Source organism: Callithrix jacchus, chromosome 15, assembly GCF_049354715.1.
Source record: "Callithrix jacchus isolate 240 chromosome 15, calJac240_pri, whole genome shotgun sequence".
Classification (NCBI taxonomy): domain Eukaryota; kingdom Metazoa; phylum Chordata; class Mammalia; order Primates; family Cebidae; genus Callithrix; species Callithrix jacchus.
The window spans coordinates 89,601,488-89,615,043 of record NC_133516.1 but is presented as its reverse complement, the minus strand read 5'-3'; the positions used below and the strand labels follow the sequence as shown (position 1 = coordinate 89,615,043).

At 39.7% G+C, this 13,556-nt stretch overlaps 1 pseudogene across 1 annotated transcript in view; it reads right to left on the bottom strand.

The window, feature by feature from the left end:
- The window catches only part of LOC144579633 (olfactory receptor 5K1-like), a 31,341-nt pseudogene extending 18,127 nt beyond the window's left edge, over positions 1–13,214 (bottom strand). The window contains exon 1 of the transcript XR_013527769.1: positions 12,938–13,214. The product of XR_013527769.1 is annotated as an olfactory receptor 5K1-like (transcript). The remainder of the gene's footprint in view (positions 1–12,937) is intronic.
- Between the last annotated feature and the right edge of the window lie 342 nt (positions 13,215–13,556).

Sequence of the window (13,556 nt, the reverse complement as noted above, 5' to 3'; positions counted from 1 at the left end):
ATATAGGCTTGTTGATAAAGCAGACTTGTAAGCAATGCCAATGTTAGAGCACTTTTCCTGGGCTGGAAATATGCAGGATATGATCTGAAGGGGCATGATCTGTGGAAGGGAGATAAATGGTGTCCCCAGAGATGAATGTATAAAATAAATATTCTCTAATTCACCAAACTTTGGATACCCAGATAGTTGACAATTCATCCTGGATGACAGGAAATGGCATATTAGAATTTAGGTAATACCTCAATGATTAAAATGTAAAAAGAAAGTGTTAGCAACATTAAGAATTTCTGCAAATTAGTTTTTTTTCTTTGAAAAAATGGCAGACAGCAGGCAGGACTCACTTGAAGCTCCCTCTTGGATGGACAGAAGGGCATGTGGAGACACATAGTCCCAGAGAAAATTGAAAAAAATCCACAGACCTTTTGAAAGAAGTGGCTTACTGATGCAAACTTTGTGAAACGACTGAAAACCTGTGAGTGCCCAAAGTGTGAAGGGGGATATCCACTTCCCAACACATCCTCACTGGGGAACCAGTGAGATGAGAGAAGGATTTAAGTATACCTAGAGATGAAAAGAATTTAGAAAGCTGAGCAAAATATAAAAGTACAAAAAGTGCATAAAAAGCCCTGTAGGCACTTCTGGATCTCAGGGAAGCCATTTCTGACTTTATCTCACAGAAGTCCTTGGGTAGGGCTGCCAGTGGAATCGGGGAAGGACCACAGGTAGAAGAAAACTTTCAGCTGAACTTTGTAATAATTTTGAGCGCAAATTTTTCTGGGCAGAATCTAGGGTGGGGGGAATGGGAAGTGCAGATAGGAGCATAGAAGCTGTGGTGGGCAAGGAGGGGTGGGGCCTGAAAGCCCTGCTTGCTCTCTCAGCTAGGAAGCATGTAGTCTGGGGCAAGATTCCAGTACTGCTCATTGGCTGTCTGGATATAAAGTAGGTGCTGTTGGCAGGGCATGATGGGAGTGAGACTGGCCTTGGTGGCTGCATAAGAGCTGAGTAAGGCTTGTCATTGCCAGCTTTTCCCCACTTCCCTGGGAACCTGTATGATGCAACAGAGGCATACATTATCTCCTTGGGGACATAACTCCATTAGCATGAGAACCACACCCCTATAACCCACAGTAGCTGTAGCAGGTCCCACCCAAGGAGAGTCTGAGCTCAGATACACCTAACTTGTTCCCACCTGATGGTCTTTCTCTACCCATCCTGGTAGCCAAAGAAAAAATATATAATCTTTTGGGAGCTCTATGGTTCTGCCCATCACTTGAGAAACTCAAATACTTATCCAAGTGCCATTAGAGACAGCTCATACCTCCCCCATACTACTGCAGCTGATGCTGTCTTGAAAATGTCATTTCCTGGCTGGAGGCCAACCAACTCAAGCCATTATAGCAACTCATAAAAGAAAAATGCTGCTCCAAGAAAGGAGAAAACAACAGCTAATTCCACCATGGAAACCTCCCAGCTAACCAGAAGCCCTGAGTCTGTCCAGGTGATAACGTCACCGCTAACACAACCAGCATTCACGAAAACCAGCACACTAAAAACTACAAGCAAGGACCCTCAAAGAGTCTACGTCACGCTCCTGCTATCACCACTGGTGCAGGTGCTGGTATCTACAACTGAGAGACTTGAAGATGGATCACATGGCAGGACTCTTTGCAGACACTCCTCAGTACCAGCCCAGAGCCAGTAGCTCTCCTTGGGGGATAGACCCAGAAGACCAATGACATCAACTGCAGTTCACCTCTCAGGAAGCTTCATCCCTAAGGGAACGGGGAGAGCACCATATCATGGGATCACTCTATGGGGAAAACGAATCTGAACAGTCGCCCTTGAGCCCCAGTTCTTTCATTTGACATAGTCTACTCGAATGAGAAGGAACCAGAAAAACAATTCTGGTAATATAACAAAGCAAATTTCTTTAACACCCCCAAAAAATCACACTAGCTCACCAATAATGGATTCAAACCCAGAAGAAATCTCTGAATTGCCAGAAGAAGAATTCAGAAGGTTGATTATCAAGCTATTTAAGAAGTCACCAGAGTAAGATCAGAACCAACCTAAAGAAATTAAAAAAAACAATAAAGGATATGGATGAAAAATCTCCAGAGATATAGTTGGTGCATAAATAAAAAAACAATCACAACTTATAGAAATGAAAGATACACTTAGAGAAATGCAAAATATACTGTAAAGTTTCAAAACAGAATTAAACAAGTCAAAGAAAGAACTTCAGAGCTTGAAGACAAGGCTTTTGAATTGTCTTTGAACAAGCTTTGAATCTGACAAAATAAAAAAAGGATAAATAAAAAATGACCAAAGCCTCAAGAAGTTTCAGATTATGTTAAATGATGGAACTTAAGAATAACTGCTGTTGCTAAGGAAGAAGAGAAATCTAAAAGTTGCGAAAATTTATTTGAGGGAATCACCAAGAAAAATTTCCCTGGCCTTATGAGTGATCTAGACATGCAAATACAAGAAGCTATAAGAACACCCTGGAAGTTGATTACAAAAACATTTCATAACCTAGGCACATACTCATCAAGATATTTAAAATCCAGATGAAGGAAAAAATCTTAAGAGCTATGAGGCAAAAGCATTAAGTAACCTATATGGGAAAACCTATCAGATTAAGAGTAGAATTGTCAGCAGAAGTTCTACATGCTAGAAGGCATTGGGGTCTTATCTTTAGCCTCCTTAAACAAAACAATTACCAGCTAAGAATTTTATATCCAGCAAAACTGGTCTTCATAAATGAAGGAAAGATACTGCCTTGAAAATTAAAAAGGATATTCAGGATTTGAATTCAGTTCTGTACTAAGCAGATCAATACAGAACTCTCCACTCCAAATCAGCAGAATATATATTCTTCTCAGCACCACCTAGCACTTATTCTAAAATCGACCATGTAATTGGAAGTAAAACACTCCTTAGCAAAGGCAAAAGAATGGAAATTATAACCAAGTCTTTCAGACCACAGTGCAACCAAATTAGAACTCAGGGTTAAGAAACTCACTGAAAACTGCACAACAACATGAAGACTGAATAATCTGCTCCTGAATGACTACTGGGTAAATAACAACATTGAGGCAGCAATAAATAAGCTCTTTGAAACCAATGAGAACAAAGAAACAATGTACCAGAATCTCTGGGACATTTCTAAAGCAGTGTCTAAAGGGAAATTTATAGCACTAAATGCCCACAGGAGAAAGCAGGGAAGATCTATATGGACATCCTAATATCACAATTAAAAGACTAGAGAAGCAAGAGCAAATAAACTTAAAATCTAGCAGAAGACAAGAAATAACTAGATCAGAGCAAAACTGAACAAGATAGAGGCAGAAAAAAAACCTTCAAAAAAATCAGTGAATCTAAGAGCTGGTTTTTTTGAGAAGATTAACAAAATAGACAGCTAACCAGACTGATGAAGAAGAAAGAGAGAAGAATCAAATAGACACAATAAAAAATGATAAAGATGATATCGCCACTGATCCCATAGAAATACAAACTACTATCAGAGAATATGATTAAGAATACTATTAACACCTCTATGCAAATACCCTAGAAAATCTAGAAGAAATGGATAAATTTCTGAACACATATACCTTCCCAAGACTAAACCAGGAAGAAATTGAATCCTTGAATAGATCAACAACAAGTTCTGAAATATATGCAGTAATTAATATCCTATCAACCAAAAGAACTAAGCACCAAATGGATTCACAGCCAAATTCTACCAGAGGTACAAAGATGAGCTGGTACCATTCCTCCTGAAACTATTCCAACCAAGAGAAAAAAAGAGACTCCTCTCTAACTCATTTTATCAGGTCAGCATGATCCTGATACCAAATCCTGGCAGAGGCACAACAAGAAAAGAAAATTTCAAGCCAATATCACTGATAAACATCAATGCAAAAATCCTCAATAAAATACTGACAAACCAAATCCAGCAGCACATCAAAAAGCTTATTCACCATGATCAAGTTGGCTTCATTCCTGGGATTAAAGGCTGGTTCAACATACGCAAATCAAACCCCCAAACAATATCATATTGAATGGGCAAATGCTGGACGCATTCCCTTTGAAAACAGGCACAAGACAAGGATGTCCTTTAACACCATTCCTATTCAACATAGTATCAGAAGTTCTGGCCAGGGCAATCAGGCAAGAGAAAGAAATAAAGGGTATTCAAACAGGAAGAGAGGAATTCAAATTGTCTCTGTTTGAAGATGACATGACTGTATATTTAGAAAACCCTATCATCTCAGTTCCAAATTTCCTTAACCTGATAAGCAACTCAGCAAATTCTCAGGATGCAAAATCAATGTGCAAAAATTGCAAGCATTCCTATACACCACTAACAGACAGAAAGAGCCAAATCATGAGTGAACTCCCATTCACAGTTGCTACAAAGAGAATAAAATACCTAGGAATACAACTTACAAGTAATGTGAAGGATCTCTTCAAGGAGAACTGCAAACCTCTACTCAAGGAAATAAAAGGACACAAACAGATGGAAAAACATTCCATGCTCATGGAGAGGAAGAATCAATATCATGAAAATGGTCAAAATGCCCAAAGTAATTTGTAGATTCAATGCTATCTCCATCAAGGTACTCTTGATTTTCTTCACAGAATTAGAAAAAAACTACTTTAAATTTCATATGAAACAAAAAAACAAAAAGAGCCTGTATAGCCAAGACAATCCTGAGAAAAAAGAACAAAGCTGGAGGCATCATGCTACCAATTTCAAACTGTACTAAAAGGCTACAGTAATCAAAACAGCATGGTACAGTTAACAAAACAGAGATATAGACCAATGGAACAGAACAGAGGCCTCAGAAATAATGCCACACATCTACAACAATGTGATCTTTGACAAACTTGACAAAAACAAGCAGTGGGGAAAGGATTCCCTATTTAATAAATGGTATTGGAAAAAATGGGTAGTCATCCACAGAAAACTGAAACTGGACCCCTTCCTTACACCTTATAACTCAAGGTGGACTAAATATTTAATCGTAAGACCTAAAACCATAAAAACCCTAGAAGAAAACCTAGGCAATACCATTAAAGACATATGCATGGGCAAAGACTTCATGACTAAAACACCAAAAGCAATGGCAACAAAAGCCAAAATAGACAAATGGATCTAAATGAACAAAGGAGTTCTATACAGCAAAAGAAACTATCATCAGAGTGAACAGGTAACCTACAGAATAGGAGAACATTTTTGCAATCTATTCATCTGACAAAGAAGTAATATCCAGAATTTACAAGGAACTAAAACAAATTTACAGGAAAAAAACAAATAACCCCATGAAAAAGTAGGTGAAGGATATGAACAGACCCTTCTCAAAAGAAGACATTTACGTGACCAAGAAACATGAAAAAAAGCTCATCATCACCGGTCATTAAAGAAATGCAAATCAAAACCACAATGAGATACCATCTCATGCCAGGTAGATTCGTGATCATTAAAAAGTCAGGAAACAACAGATACTGGAAAGGATGTGGAGAAATACAAACACTTTTACACTGTTCGTGGGAGTGTAAATTAGTTCAGTCACTGTGGAAGACAGTGTGGTGATTCCTGAAAGATCTAGAATCAGAAATACTATTTGTTTCAGCAATACCATTACAGGGTATATACCCAAAGGATTATAAATCATTCTACTGTAAAGACACATGCACATGTATGTTTATTGTAGCACTATTCACATTAGCAAAGATTTGGAACCAACCCAAATGTCCATCAATGATAGACTAGATAAAGAAAATGTGGCACATATACACCATGGAATACTATGCAGCCATAGAAAAGAATGGGTTCATGTCCTTTGTAGGGACATGGATGAATCTGGAAACCATCATTCTCAGCAAACCAGCACAAGAACAGAAAACCAAACACCACATGTTCTTACTCATAAGTGGGATTCAAACAATGAGAACACATGGGCATAGGGAAGGGAGCATCACACACCAGGGCCTGTTGGGGGCAGTGGGGGACTGAGGGAGGGATAGCATTAGGAGAAATACCTAATGTAGATGACAGGTTTGATGGGTGCAGCAAACCACCTTGGCAAGTGTATACCAATGTAACAAACCTGCACATTCTACACATGTATCCCAGAACTTAAAGTATAATGGTAAAAAAAAAGAAATGAGGAATGGGAAAAAATACGATATTGTGTTTTTTAGACAAAAAAAATGCTGAGGGATTTTGCCACTTCCATGCCAGTACTACAAGAACTATAAAAAGGAGTTCTAAATCTTGATGGAAAACCTTGAAATACATCAACATAGAACCTCTTTAAAGCATAAATCTCTTAGGGCCTATAAAACAGTAACACAACAAAAAAACCCTCCAAAATTCAGGCACCAACTTGCACGATGAATAGAATAGTGCCTCCCATCTCAATAATAACATAGAATGTAAATGGCATAAATGCTGTATTTAAAAGAAACAGAATTGGCAGAATGGATGGGAATTCACCAAGTATCTGTTGCCTTCAAGATATTCACCTAACACATAAGAACTCACATAAACTTAAGGTAAGAAAGTGGAAAAAGATTTCCATGCAAATGTACTCCAAAAGCAAGTAGGAATAGCTATTCTCATAGCCGACAAAATAGACTGTAAAGCCACAGTTAACAGTTAACAAAGACAAAGAGGGACATTATATAATAATAAAAGGACTATTCCAACAAGAAAATATTGCAGTCCTAAATGTAAATGCACCTAACACTGGAGCTGCAAAATTTATAAAACGATTACTACTAGACCTAAGAAATGAGATAGAGGACAACACAACAATAGTGGAGGACTTCAATATTCTATTGGTAGCACTAGCCAGGTCTTCAAGGCAGAAAGTCAACAAAGAAGCAATGGATTTAAAATATACCCTAGAAAAAATGGACTTCTCAGATAATTACATAGCATTCCACCCAACAGCTGCAGAATATATATTCTATTCATCAGCACATGGAATATTCTCCAAGATAGACCATGTGAGGCGCCACAAAACAAGTCTCGACAAATTTAAGAAAAATGAAATTATATCAAGCAATCTATCAGATCTCTATTTTATGGAATGAGATAGGAAATAAACTCCAAAAGCTACCCCCAAAACCATGCAAATACCTGGGAAAGGAAATAAGCTGCTCCTGAATGATTGTTGGGTCAACGATGGAATGAAGATAGAAATTTAAAAATTATTTGAACTGAACAATAATAGTGATGCAACCTTCCAAAACTTCTGAGATTCAGCAAAAGCAGGCTAAGAGGAACATTCATAGCATTAAATACATATATCAAAAAGTCTGAAACAACACACATAGACAATTTAAGGTCACACCTCAAGGAACTAGAGAAAGAAGAACAAACCAAGCCCAATCCCACAAGAAGAAAGGAAATAACCAAGATCAGAGCAGAACTAAATGAAACTGAAACAAAAACAAAAACAACAACAACAAAGACAAATGAAACAAAAAGTTGGTTTTTGAAATGATAAATGAAATTGATTGTCTGTTAGTGAGATTAGATTGTCTGTTAGTGAAGAGAGGAGAGATCTAAATAAGCTCCATGAGAAGTGAAATGGGAGATATTACAACCAATACCACGGAAATACAAAACATCATTCAAAGCTATTATGAACACCTTTATACACACAAACTAGAAAATCTAGAGGAGATAGCTAAATTTCTGGAAATACATAACTCTCTTAGATTAAACCAGGGGGACATAGAAACTCTGAGGAGACCAAAGAGAATCAGTATTATAATGGTGATTTAAAAATTGCCAACAAAAAAAAAAGTCCAGGACCAGATAGATTCACAGCTGAATCTTACTCAAATTACTGAAGATTTGAAATCATTCAAATCTTACTCAAATTACTGAAGCTATTCGACAATGTCCCCAGAAGAAAATTTGCAAGCTGATAAACTTTCTAGAGCCCCCCACAACTCTTCCACCCTCCCCTCTCAGCTCTCTTTTATATCAGTTTCTCCCTGAATGTTCTTTATCAGCCACATCTCCAGCCTCTGAATTCTCGGTAATCATAAGGTTTACTGGGCCTCCATCTCTTGCCAATAAAGACAAGGGTGAGTCTGGTACACATTCTCAAACAAGGATAACAAAAGAACTTACATTTAACCTAGGTCTTGATACAAATTGCATGCCATAGCTAAGGACTTTCTGACCCCAGAAAGAAAGGGAAAGATTTATTGAACAATTTAGAATATTTCTCAGGGGATACTCTCTAAGATTCCTTGATTTATCATAACTTACCCGCCTACTGTTTGGGCCTGAAGATGCCTCCCTTTGGTTTAAAATAGCCAAATGTACCACCATCTCCGAAGACCTTCAACGATATTGGACTGCTGGGGTTCAGGGGAGCCCTTAGTTCCCCTGGATGTTTCTTCAAGGTTCTTGGTCTCCTGCTCTCTCAAGAATGAAAGAGTGGACCAGGCACGCTCACAAAGTAAATACCGGACCCCAAACAGAGTTTTTGCAGAAAGAGAATTTATTTTAGGTGGAGAAAGAGAAAAAAGAAGAAGAGAGAAAACTTCCACAAAGAGCATAGAAGGGGAAATCCAGGCAGTTGAGGGACACAGGGACTTTTAACCTGGGAGGAATTCCCTCCTTCTCCAAGTCCCTTGGCCAATGAAAAGAGTTCCCTTAAACTTCCGCTGAGTGATTGACTTTTGATTCTTCCCGCACCCGCGAAAATTTAAACAGAAACCGTTTTTTGGTTTTTTTTTGAGATGGAGTTTCGCTCTTGTTGCCCAGGCTGGAGTGCAATGGCGCGATCTCGGCTCACCGCAACCTCCGCCTCCTGGATTCAGGCAATTCTCCTGTCTCAGCCTCCTGAGTAGCTGGGATTACAGGCACGTGCCACCATGCCCAGCTAATTTTTTGTATTCTTAGTAGAGACGGGGTTTCACCATGTTGACCAGGATGGTCTCGATCTCTTGACCTTGTGATCCACCCGCCTCGGCCTCCCAAAGTGCTGGGATTACAGGCTTGAGCCACCGCGCCCGGCCAACAGAAACTTATTAAATCTCCTGGATTGAGAGAGATGGGAGCGGGGCATGGCACTGGGAAGTTCTTGCCCTTAAAACTACACCCCCTTGTGGACCTGGAAAGAGAACATCTTCCCTCAGGACTATCACCGATTTTCATCAGAGAATGAGGCAAGTAAAGAGAAAAATTACTAGAGCCATCTCTCAAGTCTATCCCACCAAAATTGAGTGCTTACATATCCAAAATTGTAAGCAACTAAAGGATGAAACTTGCTATCGTTAGCAACTATAGACAACATGGGAAGAACACTTTACGCTGGAACTGACTTGACAGTTACTGCTCTGCCCACAAGCTTTGTAAATGGTCTCAGACTGGAGCTCCATTAAAGAAAAATAATATCTGGCAAAATGAAAACATCTGTGAGTTCCACACGTTAGTCTAGTGTTATGTAAATAGTATTACAAAAAAATTGGAAATTACATACCACAAGCTTATGGCATTGCAAATGAAATGATTGAAACAACCTGAGAATTTAAACTCACAGCAAGCTCCAAAATCACTGGCTCCTGTTGATTTAGACACTTGCTGATATTATAAGGAAAAAGGACAATGGGCTGGGATCATCCAGACCTGAAGAATAAACAATGACAACTGAGTACCTTTCACATCAAAGATTGTTCCCTCTCTTCCAGGGAAGTAAATTTCTAATGCTTTGAGCTACTACTAACTTCACAAAGAGAAATACCTTCTCTAGGCTTTAGCAAAACAGAGGTCAAAAAGTGGCTAGAGACAAAATTCAGCTATGCTCACTGTTTGTATTTTATATTTTTATTTATTTATTGAGACAAAGTCTCACTCTGTCACCCAGGCTGGAGTGCAGTGGCACAACCTTGGCTCATTGCAACCTCTGCCTCCCAGGTTCAAGTGATTCTCCTGCCTCAGCCTCCGAAGTAGCTGGGACTACAGTTGTGCATCACCACACCTGCCTAATTTTTTTGTATTTTTAGTAGCGACAGGGTTTTACCATGTTGGTCAGGCTGGTCTCGAACTCCTGACATCAAATGATCTGCCCACTTCAGCATCCCAAAGTGCTGGGATTAAAGCTGTAAACCACTGAGCCCAGAAACTGTGTGTTAAATAGCCAGGTCATGATATTTCATCTTCAAGTAAAATCATCAGACTGAATCTCTACTATTATCCACTTCTATCTCCCTGAAACAATATGACAATAGAAAATTTGGGGCAGGGGGATCTAGTGGCATATTGTAAATAAATACCTAATTTTGCTGTGATTGCCTCATTACTTATGACTAGTGGCTCATGCCATGACTAGGGATTCATCCCCAAACCCAGCAGCCTGGGAACCTCTAACCAGATTCTTTTGAAAATTTTAAGGACTCTCTACTTTCACCGCTCACCCTTAGACTTCCCAGTCATTCCCTATCCTTTTACTTGTTTTTGTACGAATAGGAAGAACATGTCCTTTGAGTGTTACCTCAAAAGTATAATGGACACCAGAGATATCTAAGATATTGTCTAGCCCTGGACCCATTAACTAAGGTATATCCTTGTTGCCTGCAAGCCATGGGCACAACCACCACATTTGTCCAAGATCCTTTTATTAATAAAGCATAATACTTGTCTGCATCTCTACTGACCTCTTTGAAACTTTAAAATTCTCCCCCCACACACACATCACTGTACATCACTTTTTAAACCTTAACCTTGCCACTTGCTTCCTTTACCAACAGATGAGACACCTCACAATTGTGTCACTAACACTAGATCATTACCTTATTCTAGGCTAAGTTGATCAGAAAGCCCTCTTGTTCAAGCTGTGTTGATGGCTGCTACCTCAGGAGGCACAATGGGACCTTCCAGGTCCTATATCAAATTGGCAGTCAGCAAGAAAGGGAACTGGTGATTTCAAGTAAAGTTAATGGTGAAAGTACATCACCACTGGCTGCAGTCATTCTCATATCGTCTTAGATTGAATATAGAGTTTTTTGAACAAAGTTCCAGAACTTTGATATCCAGAGAGACTACGGACCTTTCCTGGCAATAGCCTTCACTTTGGTCAGTCCCCTGAGCCTTTCAAAAACACTGCCGTTTTCCCAGAACAGTGTTTATGATTGCATCAACATACCGAGTTGGAACCCAGCAGTAAGAGGCTTCTGTGGGGCCCTACTGAAATACCATCATGTTGTAGTATTCATGACCCTAGGTTCACTGACCACATTTTAAATGAAGCCCATTGGCAGTTTCTCAATCTGCCCTTGAACACTGAATCCCTACAGTGCTGGCCAGAAACAGTTGAGTTAGGCATGTTTGCTTCTCTCCGGGAATCCTTAGGGCTGATCTGGACTTGTTCTAGCTTAAGTGAGTCTCACATTTCCCCCAGACTAATTGTACATGCCAGGCAGGAGTGGTGTATGTATGTTATTTCTGCCTGCAGAGAGGCTCCTTCTTGTTCTTTCTCACATTTGCATCCTGCTGTGTAGTATCTTTGGTGGGTTTACTGCTTAAACACTGCACTGTGGAGCCGGCCACCCTGATCTTGGCCCTACTGGTCACTTTAGTTTATCTCAGTGGGTACTATACTCAATGTCCTATTCTCAATATCTGTACTTGGGGACCAGCCCCTTATACATGACTTTCTACATGGCAGGCAGAAGAACTGTAATCAAGTGAATCTTGTTTTAGCTTGGAACCTGTGCTACCAAGAACTTCTTGTGGCTTTACCTCTTTCTACAGGACCTTCAGTTTCACCGGCTCCCTGTCTGTGCTACTTCCCACATCCTCTCTTTTGCTGACCAAGGCCTGGGCTGTGGATTCCCCAGGGAACTGGACTGAGGCCAGTGGCAGGCTGCCTCAAGTGGTGCAGGAATCCTCAGCCACCATCCCCACTGAAGCTTCAGCCTCCATGCAGTTGAGGGGCCAGGTGGGTGCCTCAGTCACCATCATCTCAGTCACTGGGTCCATGGCAGATTTTTGCAAGCCATCTCAGGCTCAAGCTGCCACTATGATGTTGTGTCACCAAATTTTAAATCAGCCCAAGTGGCTGCTAGTTGCTCTTACTTGGGCTTGCCTAAGAGAAGAGAGAATGAAGGTTGACATTTATTGTGATAACCACTCTTCCTTTAGATAACACATGACATTGACATATTATGGAAACAGAGATGATACATGACAGTGGCTGACACTCAGTCAAAAATGGAACCCAAATGGCAGAACTCTTAAAGGCAATGCTATTACCCCCCAGCAGATTGCTATATTTTAAAAGATGGACAAAAAATTCCAGTGAGAACTGGAGACATGGATTGGTTGATAAATATGCTAAATTATCAGCTTCTTCCCCAACAACCCAAGACATTCAGATGGTTTCTGAGTCTTGATATTATTTCTTTGGGTCTTACTTCAAGGCCCTGGACTCCTGTTGAGATTATTCATCTTCTCTTGAAGTGGGTAGTTTTTGGACAACTTCTAATAAAATAATAAAAGGAATTGCTATGGAGAAAATAATAGCTTCAGACACAGAAGACAATTGTAAGGGCAAAAGCCAGATGTTTCATTTACTTGGACAGACCACAGTCATGTGCTAGCATCTAAGTTTACCTCTAAAGTCTTTGTGTATGGTTTACTTAATGTGACCCACCACAGAAAGAACAAAATGGGATATTTATTAGATAAACAGTGGTTTGGACTCTTTAGCTTTAATTTGGACCAAGTCATTGCTACACTTGACTCATCTGCCAGAAACCAAACACTGGCAAAACTAATGTGGGGCAAGGAAGGGAGGTAGCTCCCACCTGGAACCTTCTTTCACTTGTAAATAGATCTTATTCAATTACCAAAAGTACAAGGCTAATGATATAATATAGATATTTGTCGCCTCCAACTCACATGTTGAAATTTGGTCCTCAGTTTGGAAGTGGTGCCTAGTGGAGGCATTTTGGTCATGGGGCAGATCTTTCATGAACATCTTGGTGCCATCTTCACAGTAATGAGTGAGTTTTTCCTCTATTAGTTTCTCTGAGAATTGATTATTAGAAAGAGCCTGGCATCGCCCTCCTCGTTCTCTTGCTCCTTTTCTCACCATGTGATACACTAGCTCTCCTTTACCTTCTTCCATGAGTGAAAGCTTCCTGAAGCCCTCACTAGAAGCAAATGCTGGTGCCATGCTTTTTAAATAAACCCATTTAAAAATATATGTGTTAATGTCAGAGGTACAAGTGCAATTTTGTTGTATGACTATATTAAATAGTGGTAAAGTCTGTGCTTTCAGTGTATCCACCACCTAAATAATGTATATTGTACCCATAAGTAATTTCTCATCATCCACCCTCCTCTCTGCCCTATCACCCTTCCGAGTCTCTGATGTCTCTCAGTCTGCACTCTATGTCCAGGTACACACCTTATTTAGCTTCTGCTTATAGGTAAGAACATGCTATATTTGTCTTTCTGCTTCTGAGTTGTTTCACTTAAGATAATGACCTCCAATTCTATCCCTGTTGCTGCAAAA